Source organism: Orcinus orca, chromosome 10 (genome assembly GCF_937001465.1).
Source record: "Orcinus orca chromosome 10, mOrcOrc1.1, whole genome shotgun sequence".
Taxonomy (NCBI): Eukaryota; Metazoa; Chordata; class Mammalia; order Artiodactyla; family Delphinidae; genus Orcinus; species Orcinus orca.
This window is the reverse complement of record NC_064568.1, coordinates 78,289,478-78,303,336: the sequence shown is the minus strand read 5'-3', so window position 1 is coordinate 78,303,336 and position 13,859 is coordinate 78,289,478. Positions and strand designations below refer to the sequence as shown.

Genomic DNA, 13,859 nt, shown 5'->3' with positions numbered 1-13,859 from the left:
ATAAGCTGCCATGTTGAAGAAGCAAGAAATTTAGGGCAGCTGCCATCCAAAGGTGAGCTAAGAACGGAGACCCTCAGTCCAATGCATGAGGAACTGAACTCTGCCAGCAACCATGTGAGCTTGGGAGTGAATCTTCCCCAGCTGAGTCTTCAGATGGGACCCCAGCCCTGGAAAACACTTTGACTGTGGTATGGTAAGAGATCTGAATATTGTGTTCCTGAGTCCCAATATATGGTCAATACTCAGTAAATATATTTGAAGTGAGTGAAGATGTTAGAGCACATTTTTAGAATATATACAATGTAAGTAATTATTAAACTGCAATTTATTTAAGATTATGTTTAACAGGGTTTTAAGTTTCTGATAGAAAATTTTAAAAAATTCATTCTTTAAGAGTTAACCATCCTCTGAAAATTATCAGATAGAGCTTTTATGTTTAAAAAAAAAAATCCTGTTCTTATGGGGTATTGATAAAATGATTGCCCAAAGAACAGTGTTGGCTGGTGAGAGTTTTCAGCTAATTATGTCATTATGAATTCCCTTCATATTTGTGGAACATGTAATGCCTCTTTGTATGGGGCCATTTCTAATTATAAGGCACTTTTATACAAAAATTCAGAACGGGCTGATTGATTGCTCATCTATTAGTTTGGAAGGTGCTCAGAAGCTGGGAAGTGAAACTGAGAGATAAGTATTATTAACAGATGACCAGCTTCAGATAAGGTACACAATTCAGCCCATACCAAACCCTAAGGGGTTTAGTCTTCTAAATGAACTTAGATGGAAGGAGGGATATGGAGAGACATTCTATCTTTAATACAGCAATTGTTCTTCATTAGTAAGGCTAGAAATATAATTCTCTTTGGTCATTGCTGAATTGAATCCTAGTTTTTCTTTTGCTACCCAGAGTGGGCAGTGATTGAAAAAGCACCTTCCACTATCAGCAGGAAGTATTTGAAGATGGTGGTGTTGGAAATGCATGATTTCTTAAAGAGAAGGTGTAAGTGATTTACAATTAAAAGATGTATGATAATTTCACCAAGTAAAAGGCAGACATGTTTGTTTACTTTTAAACCAAGTTAATAGTTTTACTATTTAGAAATATTTTTATATTTCATGGAATCTAGATGCTATTGACTTTAAGAGATTTCTAAGAAAAAAATGTTGCCATTTATAATTGTAAAATGCTTCCTGATTTTAGAGATGATAAAATGTGGAAGTATGTGAATTATAAAATATTGTATGAGTTACTAAATTACCAGGCCATGGATATTAACTTGGATATTTCAGGGCACACACAAAAGGTGGTCTTGCTTTTCTGTTTATGTCTGATGCAGCCCATTCTATTATCTTCCAGGCATAATGCACACACTCATTCCTCTTGCTTTAGTAATTAGAAAATATTAAGTGAAACACTTTTTTTTTTCACTAAAAAATGCCTGTCCTCTCAATTTTTAATGAAACTCTAGGTCCCAAGGATATAATCTGATGGTAAATGAGGGAGAAAGCTATTATCAACTTACACATGCTTCACGTAGACTACTCTTCACAAAGCTATGAGAAGGTATATTGTGCCTTTCTGAGGGGGATAAATGCTCATGAGATCTACATGATCTCAGCTCACCATTTTTACAGCTCCTATATGTCCCTACACTAAGTGGAAGGTAGATAGAGATTTCAGGCATTCACAAAATTTTAGTGACCCTTGAGACCTGAACATTTGTATGAGTGAAAATTTTCCACTAAATCCAGATTTTCATGTAGTAGGCAAATGAGGTTGTAACAAAGTGTACTTAAAGGTTCACAGAGATTGTTATGAGGGACAGGTTTTAATTAAGAAAAGCTCCAGAAGGTATGTCCCTTAAAGAGGGCAGATAAATACCAGAACTTTCCAGACTTTGATGCCTGTATCTGTTTTCTAGGGCTGCCATAACAAAGTGACACAGATTGGGTGATTTAAACTACAGAAATTAATTTTCTCATGATTCTGAAGGCTAGAAGTCCAAGATCAAAGTGTCAGCTGGGTTGGATCATTTTTAGGGATTCTTTGGCTTAGAGATGGTCGCCTTTTCTCTCTGTCGTCACATGGTCTTCCCTATGTGCTTCTGTCTTCTAATCTCCTCTTCCTAAAAGGATATGAGTCATATCCAATTAAGGCCCACGTATATGACCTCATTTTACCTTAATTAACTCTTTAAAGGCACTATGTCCAAATACAGTCACATTCTAAGGTAATGGGGATGAGGACTTCAATATATGAATGGCGGGGGTGGGGGGGGGGGGCGCGGAATTCCATCCACAACAAATCCCAAGGGATTTAGTTTTCTAAATGAATTTAGAAATTACACAGCTACTTACACAGCTACTTTGGGCCTGGCCTCTGATGTTATGAGTTCAAGTGATTGTGATGTCGGTCTATTTGATGTAACTTCTGAGTTTTTGAGCCCAAGTATTCTGGACTTAGAGGTGGGGTAAAACAGAAGTGGATTTAATGCTCTGGGGGGCAATTTTAGGAATTCTCAGGTATTTTCCATATTAATCAAATAATAACACATATGGATATAGGATATATTATTCTACCCTGGTACTCAGACTGGCTGCTAAATTTACAACTGCATCAAGAGATCTGGTGGTAGCAATGTGGACACAGATGTAGAATCCTATCAATTCAATGTCACATAAATAAATGGTTTCTTCTTTTCCACTGAATATTCAATTCAGATGAAAGCAGCTGCCTAGTTGCTTGATTTCAAAAGAACGCTTGTTCAATAAATTCATAGTGAAGAGAGCAAGCAAAATCTAAGTGAATGAATAATAAGATAAATGATGTGGTACTCCAAAAATATTTCTTTAAATGTATGTTTAAAATTTCTCTTTTGGGATTTGAATGCTTAAACAGTGGTATAATACTTCATTTAATAAAAAACACATAATAAGGGAGCTAGTAATTATTAGGACAACAAATTCCTGATTACCACCAGTCAGCTTTATGGAAGTCTACAGGAATTAAAGTTCTAAAGCATGAATACATTAGCAGCCATTTCACACTTCGTTAGACTGACTTCAAAATTCTGAAAGGCAATGTTGATATCGAAGATTTTCCTTGAAATACAATACTGCCTACCTTTCTGAGTTATTATTCCTCGATACATTAAAGGCAGGATAGGTCTGCCATATTTATCCTATTCCGTCTGATTTTTTCAATACTCCAGAAAATTATGAGTGCCTAGAAAATAGAGCTGTCCTGCTTCATTTTTGCTCTAAATCTTAATTTACCTTTCTATTTGTATCCCTGATGAAAGACTGCTCCTGTGTTTACTATTTTAGTTTCTGATACTTGAGTGCTTTTATTTAAATGAAATAACAATTGAAGGACAAAGAAATAACAACCTTTTTTAAAAACCTAGCTCTATAGCCTTATTTGATCATCAGGCTTTCCCACTACAGAGGCTTTATTATTCACAACTTAAAATCATACAATTACCTCGGCTATTAAAGAAAAGACATACTATAAAATAGAGGTGTTGGGGAGATTTCACTAAGAGGAAATTTCAAGGAGATACTACCACTCAGCTCAATAGAATGTAAATCCCAAGGACAATTGGGTTTTAAATATAAAATCATAACTCCAGTTGCAATCAGAGAATGTTATTACTAGAAGAGATTGATAAACCAATTTGCTACTTTAACAGATGAGAAAACTGAGGCCTAGAGAGATTGATGGCTTATTCAATTAAGAGACTTTGAGACTTTTATTGTAGGAAACTGCAAATTGTGAGTTTTTATAGGTACTCTTCTTTCACTTAAAAAAAATGCCTCCAGCTAATAGAAAAAAAAATTATTTCATTTGGATTAAAACTATCAAGATATTATTGGAGGCTGTGAATATGTGGTTCAATGTAGTTCAGATAAAAAGTATATGTAAAATATTAATTTAACAATTTCTTAATTACTCCTCTTTTAGACTGTTGTTTAAAAAAATCATTTGTAACTCTAATCTCTCAAAAGATATTAAGGACTGCTTTGTCCATTTATTTTTGGCCTGTGTCTTTGATGTAGTTTCCATGCAGTAAAATGGATTTACAATTCCTCCTATGTGAAACCATACAGATAAACTCAAAATCAGGATGCAAAAACATTGCTAGTGGGCTTCCCTGGTGGCGCAGTGGTTGAGAGTCCGCCTGCCAATGCAGGGGACACGGGTTCGTGCCCCGGTCCGGGAAGATCCCACATGCCGTGGAGCGGCTGCGCCCCTGAGCCATGGCCGCTGAGCCTGCGCGTCCGGAGCCTGTGCTCCGCAACGGGAGAGGTCACAGGGGTGAGAGGCCCGCATACCGCAAAAAAAAAAAAAAAAAAAAATTGCTAGTAATTCTATTCTGTGGTATATTTTAATAGCTCATTTATCCTCTGCAATTGGATTAAGAGGGTATTTGTTCTGCTCTATAACTCAAGAAATACCCCCCCACACACACTAAATCACCTGAAAATTCAATCCTAATTCTCTTTTCTGCCAGAACAAAAGGATATGGAATTGTTTTCCACACGTTTGGTGAGGGGAAGAAAAAGAACAAATGAATATGCAAAACAAGTGTGAATAAATGAACAAGATACATAAAAGTTATAGGTGAGTGAAGGGTATTAAATTAGATCAGCAGTCCACAACCTTTTAGGCACCAGGGATGGGTTTTGTGGACGACAATTTTTCCATGGATGGCGGGGGTGGGGGGTGGGGATGGTTCAGGTGGTAACGGGAGCCTTGGGGAGCCATGGGGAGGCGGGGGTGGGGGGGATGGTTCAGGTGGTAACGGGAGCCTTGGGGAGCGATGGGGAGGCAGGGGTGGGGGGGGATGGTTCAGGTGGTAACGGGAGCCTTGGGGAGCGATGGGGAGAGGCAGATGAAGCTTCGCTTACTCACCTCCTGTTGTGCAGCCAGGTTCCTAACAGGCCAAGGACTGGCACTGGTCCGTGGCACGGAGGGTTGGGGACCCCTGGATTAGAGGTTGTCATATGTAAAGCTCTTGTGTTTTTCCCAACTCTGAATCATTTAAAAGGTAGAACTTTTAGTTGATGGAGATGAAACAATGGCCTGTATTAATGATAAAGCTCATACTTAATTACTAATTGCATCTTAAGCGCGTGGTCCCGATATGTTCTTGTTTCGAAATCCAAGAATTTTTCAGAATAAATGAACCAGATGCAGGTAAGAATAGAGAACCTTGGGCTTCACAGTGTTGGGATACTGAGAGCCATGAGGGGACAGAGCTGGTCAGATGAAAACTGCTTGCTCTGTCTGGGCAGCTGGTTTCTAGAAATAAGGAAAGAGGAAGGGGTCTGATCTGCAGGTGCTAATTTCTATTCCCAAAGACACCACTGGAATTCACCAGAAAGAAGGAAGTGAGTGACCTGGGACAGGACAGAATCATAACTGGTTAAGATCTCTTGACACAGAAACAAGAAGCAGAGTTAGATTCCTTGTGAGAGAAAGAGAAAGCTAGTTGCAAGGAAAAGGCCTGTAACAAGTCCCAGTGAAACATATCCTGGGTTCCCACAGCATCAAACTCACAGCAAATTGTTGATTCAATTAAAGATTAACTATGACAAGATTTCATCACTATCTTTGATGTTATTCTCCTAATATGTTTTGTATTTTAGTAGACAATTGGTATGAACTGAGGAAACTTAAAATTTAGAAGGAGTTCAATTCTAAAGATGAAATGATTACAATCTTGGAAGTAGTACCAGCTCCCATAAAAAAAGGAAAATTTAAAAATGGAAAAAATTGAGGTATTAAAAATATATATATTAGAAAATAAATTCATCCATATTTCCAAACCCAACTGTATCACTAAGTATTATTTTGTATATTTCCAGTTCTTTCCTCTGAGAATATATAGTCTACATTCATTAAAATTTTGCAAATATACAGTTTATATTCATAAAAATTTTATATATGCATATATATAACCAACTAGAACTACAGATAGAGATATATTGTACATACAGATATAGAAATATATAGATACAGATTTTGTGTCTTCACCATTTCAAATTAAGCCTATATTCTATTCATACTTGATGTGTCTTAAAACCCTAATAAGGTATAGGCTATAATGACCAGGAAATATTTATTTTTAACTCAACATATACAGAAGCCTGTGCTACACAGTGATGTTGGCGATAACAAAAAATAGAAATCACAACTGTTGCTCCGAAAGAGTTTACAATTGGGGGGGTGGGAAACAAACATATATCTAAAAACAAAAACTCATATAGAAAGTAGGAGGTAGTTAATGTCAAATGAGAGGTAAAATAAGTGTAAAGAATTTACAAGGGGACTTCCCTGGTGGTCCAGTGGTTAAGACTCCACACTCCCAATTCAGGGGGCCAGAGTTCAATCCCTGGTCAGGGAACTAGATCCTGCATGCCGCAACTAAGACCCGGCGCAGCCAAATAAGTAAATACATAATTAAAAAAAAAAGAATTTAGAAGGAAATGGAAAATGTCCTGTAGATTAGGATGGTCTAGCAAGGCTTCATGGAAGAGTCAGGGCTTAAACTCAGTCCTGAAGGATTACTGTGGTTAATGTAAGTGGAGGGGCAGTAGAGGGAATCCAAATAAGAAATACTGATACAATAAAAGTACACAATAATTCTCTCTTTGTGGTAAACATTTAGTAGACCTGCTTGATTAGAAGAGGGAAGGAAGAGAGAGAGAGAATGTAATGAGAAACAACATATATGTTATACTCATCCATCCATCCATCCATCCATCTATCCATTCATCTATCCATCCATCTACCAAGCACATAGTTAGGGAGTTAGGTAAGGCGCAGAGCTAGGATTTGAACTAGGGTTGCTGTGCATTCAAGCTTATATCCTTTTTATAAGTATAAAATGTTTTCAATACATGTTTGCAAGAGCTGAGCTGTGGATGTAGAGATAGTTTCTTTATTACTCTTTTCCAAGAATTAACTTGACATGTTTAACAGATGTAGGTCAAGAAAGCAATGCTAAAGAAAGAAAAAAAGCTATGTGAGCAGACATGCGTTGGTATATGTATATGTGTTGAGTATGTGTACAAAAGAGAAGGTCATTCAGCCATTGTTAACCACATCCATGTCAAAAGAAGTAATGAATTATCTTCTTCAGCACTGTATTTGCTTTCTGATTTGTACAAGATCTCTTCTATTCCATTAGTCCTTTGAAGTGCTGCTCACCAAGGAGATTATAAGGTGGGAAGAAAGAGAGGATGAATGAACGCATGAGCAATCTTCATCATAAGGAGAAACAGCTCCGAGCACACTTCATGCTGAAAGCAGATGGGGGAAGGTAGACAGAAGCTGTACATGTGTTCAAATTTTCAGTATCATTGGTTTTATGTTTTGAAAGATCACAGAAGTACTCTGTGCCCAAGTATGGACATCTGTAGAATTACATAGGGACTGAGTAAGAGGATAATTAGACTATATGTAAATACCCAGTGTATAGTATTTAAAAGTTGATTGGGGGGAAAATGTCTCATCTTTGTATATAAAAAATAATGATGTATTTTTGTCTGTCAGAATCTACATGATGATTGAGATGTGCAGATGGATAGACTGTAGGAAGAAAAAAAGGGCAGGTAAGTACAGGTTTATTCATATATCACAGATTAAAATAAGAACAAGAAAGGCACACGTGTTAGATTCTGACTTAAATCATTAATGTGACTTAACAGTGCAGAGAATAGTACATGAGTTCTCTGTTTTAGATTTCTAAGATGTTCTATTTCTGCTATGATGAGTTGAAATCCTCCTATTCTACTCCCACAAAACAGTTATAATACATTAAACGATCATTTTAAAGGTGTTATCTGGGGAACCAAGGTGAAATTGAAAAAAAAAATCAAATCTCTCAACTCTGTTACTATTCCTAAAATAAAAGAAGTAGGACCAGCTCATATAAAAAAAATAGATTCTTGTGGTAACCTACATACTCAGATTTCTTCATTCTCCTCTGCCATGTATTAAAAGAAAAATAAGAGGGCTTCCCTGGTGGCACAGTGGTTGCCTGCCAATGCAGGGGACATGGGTTCGTGCCCAGGTCCGGGAGGTTCCCACGTGCCGTGGAGCGGCTGGGCCCGTGAGCCATGGCCGCTGAGCCTGCGCGTCCGGAGCCTGTGCTCCGCAATGGGAGAGGCCACAGCAGTGAGAGGCCCGCGTGCAGCAAAAAGAAGGAAAAAAAAAAAAAAATTAGAATCCTCATATGTATCTCCAACTTATGTTTTGTGTAAATCAGTTTTAGTGATACGTGGGATGGCCAGTCATTGTGATGTTATCAAGTTATACGATCTTTTGAGATTGGCAACTGACGGTCATGGAAAAGATAAGTAATTTCAAAATTGCTAAATAACAATATGAACATGATCAAAGAAAGCAAAGATGCAATTTACCTCACCATTGGTGATTTTATGAGGCACCATCCATAGTTAAACGAATTCACATTGATCCAAAGGCATTTTACTAGCACTCGGCAATGCTAGCAATTTAATGTAGCTCAAGATTCAATAAAAGGTAGACTTTATTCATCAAAAAAAAATTTTTTTTTTTGAAGAGCACGAGGGCCGCGACCGGCTGAGACCCCTGGCCCACCCCCGCGCCGAGGGTGGCGGAGGACCCAGGCGCGGACATCAAAATGTTTTTAAAGGCTATTTTTTCTTTGCCTTCTTTCGTGGTTTAGTAGATTGGAACCTTTAAGGTATTCCAAAAGGGTTAACTACATTTATTTACAAGTGAGTTAATATCCGCTGATAAAATAATCTTCAGAAATGAATATTATATACTATTTTAGAACTCTGAAATAATAAATTATCTGGCAAATTTTTTGTTTCAAATAAGCCATCAGTATTAGATACAATTAAAATTAATACACTGAAGATTGGGTGAATTTTAAACAATATACTGTAGTTATTAGAGACAATCTTCTCAGCTTGTAGTTGACAGAAGAAACAGTACCATTGTCTCTGATTTTCTTGGGAAAGTCACTATTATATTTTAAGCCCTTCTTTGATATTTTACTAAAGCACAGCAAAAATCAAAGTTCTTTCTTCTTTAGATGGTTTGAAACAGAATCAAATCTTAAGGCATTTTGGGGGGATTTTTTAATCTGCTTTTTTGATTAGTTCTGCATTGATGTATTAAACTTAAGAATTAACGAGTATGAAATAACATTTTTGGGATATTTTTACAATCTAATTTTTCTCCTCTAAATCTTGATATAATTTGATGGTCTGACTAAACAAGTTGATGATTTCATACATCTATTTACAGTGTTTCCAAGATCCAAATTTATATCACAAGTTGGAACTCACAATGTTTTGTCTGCTGTTTTTGCTTGTCTAGTTTGGTTTTTAAGGCACCCTCACCCTCTGGCTCGTGTTTCCTGTTATTTAAGGTCACCTTTAGTTCCTCTTTGATTTGAAAGATTTTGCTTCTGTGTTCTCTTAAGGGAGAATGTTTATAATGGTTTGTGTGCCCACACTCCATCATGGAGAATAGGCAGTTTTGAGAAATCATGCTATACGTATCTTTGGCTTTCCCAATGACTTCCATTTTGGAAAGAACAAAAAAGACTCCGTGCTTTCACTCTTTCAATTTTTTTTTTTTTTTTTTTTTGCGGTACACGGGCCTCTCATTGTTGTGGCGTCTCCCGTTGTGGAGCACAGGCTCCAGACGCGCAGGCTCAGCGGCCATGGCTCACAGGCCCAGCTGCTCCGCAGCATGTGGGATCTTCCCGGACCAGGGCACGAACCCATGTCCCCTGCATCGGCAGGCGGACTCTCAACCACTGCGCCACCAGGGAAGCCCATCTTTCAATTTTTTTAATTAAAAAATATTTGACATACAAGATTTAAATTTAAGGTATACAACATGTTAATTTGATATATTTATATATTGTAATATCATTGCCATTGTGTAATAATTAACTCCTCTATCATGTTACATAATTACTTTCTTTTTAGTGGTTGAATAATTAAGTTCTAGTTGATAATTATAGTATAATATTGTTGTCTATATTCACTATACTGTGCATTAGACCTCTAGGGCTTATTTACTCCTCCTTACAAATTCGTACCCTTAAACATCTGTCCTTTTCCCTCACCCCATCCTCTGGTGACCACCATTTTACTCTGCATTTACAGATTTGACCTTCTCAGATTCTACATATAAGTGATACCATACAGTACTTGTCTTTCTCTGAGAAAGACTTATCTCAAGACTCTGTGCTTTCTGAAGATCAATGCTTTCAGAAAGACTGAAATGCTTTCACATCAGAGGGGGAAATATCAAAAGAATTTCCCCATCTTTTAGTATAAATTAATGAGAAATTCAAAATTTTTCTTTCCACTTGAAGCCTCCCTTCACCTCTGCTTCTGAATATTATACATTTTTTCCGCTGTAAGAGACTTTTTCTTCCCCAGAGCCTTTCTGATATGGGGGAATTAATATTTCATCATACAATTATAAATGTCTGCCTTGGCAGAAACTTTTCTGTTGTTAACACGACTCTTGGGGTAGCCTCTTCAGATAAGGCTTTCTAGCGAGTGGGCAGCAGCTTTTAACATGGACATGGCACACAATGATGGGATATAAATGTATAAGCACCATTCAAATTAAAGTTCTTATCAGATAAAATTGGACTTGCAGGGGGAAAATGTATTTCTTTTTTGAGTTTATGCAGTACTCTTATTATCCCAAGTGCGTTTATGTATAAGACTTAGGGAATCTTTCTATATGTCATACTGCTATTCTGCAGGGAAAGAAATAGTTACAAACATGTTCCTTCACAATAAGAAAGTGCAAATAAATTTCCAAATGTGTTTCAAAATCAAGAGTAATTCCAGATTTTATGGTGTTAATAGCATAGTGGTAAAAAACCCTCAAATATCCCTGGTTTAAATTCCTAACAGTCCATGTAATTGCTTTGTGATCATGAGCAAGATAGTTAGCTGTAATTTTCCTGTTCCTCATTTTAAGATGGAGATAATACTAGTACACTTGTCCTAGGGTTGTGGTGAGGATTAAAGAAGAGATGGCATAACACAGGGATTAGGTATTATTATCTATTATTGTCATTAATTCAGGTCTATACTTTCATAATAGATTAAAATAATTACTGTTTCTACTTTCACACTCCTTAATACACTGTCAAATCTCTTTCTTCCTACGGCTCTTTTCATTTCATGAAAACTGCTTTATTCCAGTTCAGTAACGACTTGCCATTTGCTGAATAACTGAGCGTTTTTTAGACCTGATCCTCCACTCACTGAAGCTTTTGACACTTCACCGGTGCTTCTGTCTCGATACTCTTTCCTATTTTGCCTTCTCAACTGGTTAGAGAACACAGAGGAATCTCAAAGTGTGAGCGTTCTCTCTTCCTGCCTAGCTACTAAGGAACTCTGCTGTTTTAAGGATGTGTCCCGTGCTCTGTGCCCTACATGCCATTAACACCTATGCCCTTCTTTCCAGACTACGTGAGTTGACTTTTCCAGTATGAGTTTTCCAAAGGTAAAGGCAGCAAATTTATATATTTGCTCCTTAAAAGGATGAGATGTGATTACCCGTCAAAACCGAGACATTATTTGAATGAAAAGCTATGCTTGTAACAACAAGCATATGGTTGTAGGTCCTAGCTGTAGTTTGATAGATTATCTATGCTCCCTTAGTGCTTTATCATATGTCACTGGGGTCCAGATACTTTGGATATGGACTTTGGCCTTAAGAAGTAAGCCCAAAAAATGCAGCATGGCTGGGAATCTGTAGGTGAGGTAAGGATCTTTAATATGGTCCCTGGTGACTTTTTTATTGGAAGTCAGGTATAATTGCCTCTCCCATTAGGAACAGGTGATTAAGAGACAGAAGAACATTAAAACATGAAGCATCAAGAAAAGTCTGGCTATTGTTGCTGCTAGTTTAACACAAACAGGCAAGAGAGGTACCAGCTAAAGAACAGTAAATATTTCAACAGCAAGACAAGATCTACGTTAATGGTTCTCAAATTGTAATGCACATAAGAATCATCTGGTTGTTTATTAGAACTACAGAGCCTCGATCTCCACATATTTGGGGAAGTTTTTAGAGGATACCTTATATGTGCTCTCAGAGAAATCCCCTCTGCTGACTGCTGGTGCTCTCCTGCTGAGACCACCAGGCATCTGATGTGCCCCCGGGAGTCCACTCTGTCGCTGGGTATCCTGGCTACACCTGGACTCTATTTCTTCTCTCAGAAGATGCTTCTCTGACAGAACACTGTTTCCCAAGGGCCAATAAAAAGCCAAGTACCAACATCCCTGAGATTTTAGAACACTCCTGCCTTCTCTGTGGTTCCCTCTGCAATGGAGTCCAGTGTTACAATGCTCTGCACAGAACAGGGAATGCACTGCGGCCTTATCAATCCCCTGCCTGTTGACTCATCACCCATATTCTTGCAGGAAACTTAACTCTCTTCTCCCTTTTTCCCCCATACATATCAGGCAGCAAATACATCTTAGTGGTGACTGGCTGCTTATATACTGTCCTGTTTGAGGCCCGTTGCAGACACCGCAATGACATTTTCGTCTGAATTTTTACAGTGGTCTTTTTGCTAACATCTCTGCTTCCTGTCTCATTCCTTCTGGTTTATTCCTTCCTCAGTTAGAGTTGTCCTTCTCTAATTCAAATCTCATATCATTCTTTGGCTTAAGATCCCTCAGTGAGTCCCTGTTGCTTTCAGGATAATAGCTAATTCAACACAACCGGTATTCTGTTACTCATTCAGCCTCAGTTCCCCCTGCTTCCCTCCTCATCTCATGCCTGCCTTCCAGACATTTTCTCTCATTGTCTGTCTTTGCAGAAATTAGCATGAGCAACTACTTTTCTCCATTTACTGGTTACAAGCCTTTTTAACCCAATAATACTATAAAGTTCTTTTCATCAGGGGCCATTTCTTATTTTTTATATTTCCATGTTCCCTAGCAGCAGACTTTAAATACAATTGCTAAGGTAAACTAGGAAGGCAGGTATTAAGGAAAAAATAGGAAGGAACGAAAGAAAGAAAGAAGGAAAAAAGGAAGGAAGTTTGTTATACATGTCTAAGACTAATATCTAGATATATGGGTTTACCATTCTCATATATTAATACTTTGTTTTTCCAATGTGTTTCTACTATAGAAACAAAACTAACAGAGAAAGTAATAAGCTATTTCTCCTTGGCTCTCATTGCCCAGCACTATGTCCACTCCTTTCCTCCCAGGCACACAGCCTTAATGTGGCCATCAATCCATGCTGCTGGTTATTAAATGGGAATCAACAGAATGCCTTCAATCATTTATATCGATGAGCAGGGAAGGGGGTCAGAGAGATAGAGAAATAGTCCCAAACTGAGGAAGGCAAGAAGAGAAAATCCATGGCAGAAGCAAGTGAAAATCCTTAAGTCAGGGAGTTTTAAAAATTGACCTCCCTCACAGTTGCCTTGCTGTTCTCAAGTAACACTTGAACACACATCAGAAACGTTAGCCAGGCCAGGAAGCAACAGCCCACTTCTTTTGAGTTCTCAAGGGTATGATGAATATCAATTGAAGATAATGCATTTCACTTCTATTGCTTTTCATAGGTTATCACTCAACATCTAATCATTAAGGAAGTACAGAAAGACATTCTTTTTTTTTCTTGAATTTTTTTCTTGAAATACAGTTTATGTACAATATTATATAAGCTACAGGTGTACAACATAAGTACTATATAGTGATTCACAATTTTGAAGGGTTACACTCCAATTATAGTTATTATAAAATATTGGCTGTATTCTCAGCTTTGTACAGTATATCCTTGTAGCTTATTTTAT

The 13,859-nt window shown here is 37.5% G+C and overlaps 1 long non-coding RNA gene across 1 annotated transcript in view; it reads left to right on the top strand.

The window, feature by feature from the left end:
* The window catches only part of LOC117200587 (uncharacterized), a 66,834-nt gene that overhangs the window by 24,933 nt on the left and 28,042 nt on the right, over positions 1 to 13,859 (top strand). Inside the window, exons 3-4 of the long non-coding RNA XR_007479878.1 lie at positions 4,515 to 4,624; positions 7,197 to 7,620. This is a non-coding gene — a long non-coding RNA (uncharacterized LOC117200587). The remainder of the gene's footprint in view (positions 1 to 4,514; positions 4,625 to 7,196; positions 7,621 to 13,859) is intronic.